Here is a 411-nt window from a genome sequence, read left to right as displayed (position 1 = left end):
AGGAGAGATGAGGTGCTGAGGGACAGGGTTTAGTGGTGGGATGGCAGGGTTGGGTTAACGGTTGGACTCGATGATCTCAAAGGTCTTTTCCAACCAAAGTGATTCTATGATTCTAAATAGACGACATGAGGGAGGATTTCATAGCTGGAACCTCGGGGCTTCGAGCGAATGCAGAAGGGAAGGAAAACCGAGGGAACGCCGCAGCTTGGAGTCACACCCAGGCTGTTTAGCGCCTCCCGCCAGGGACCCACGGCAAAGCCAAGGATTCCAGCGCCAGTCTGGGAACGTTTCTATTCTTCCCACGCAGCAAATGACAGCGAGCTGGTGCTCCGGGGCACGAGGGGTTGGGTGCTGGATGGGTCCTGGGGCCTCAAGTTGTGCCAGGGCAGGGTGAGGTTGGCCATGGGGAAC

This window comes from Egretta garzetta, unplaced genomic scaffold (genome assembly GCF_000687185.1).
Source record: "Egretta garzetta isolate BGI_Z169 unplaced genomic scaffold, ASM68718v1 scaffold687, whole genome shotgun sequence".
Taxonomy (NCBI): Eukaryota; Metazoa; Chordata; class Aves; order Pelecaniformes; family Ardeidae; genus Egretta; species Egretta garzetta.
Note: the sequence above shows the minus strand (reverse complement) of the source record.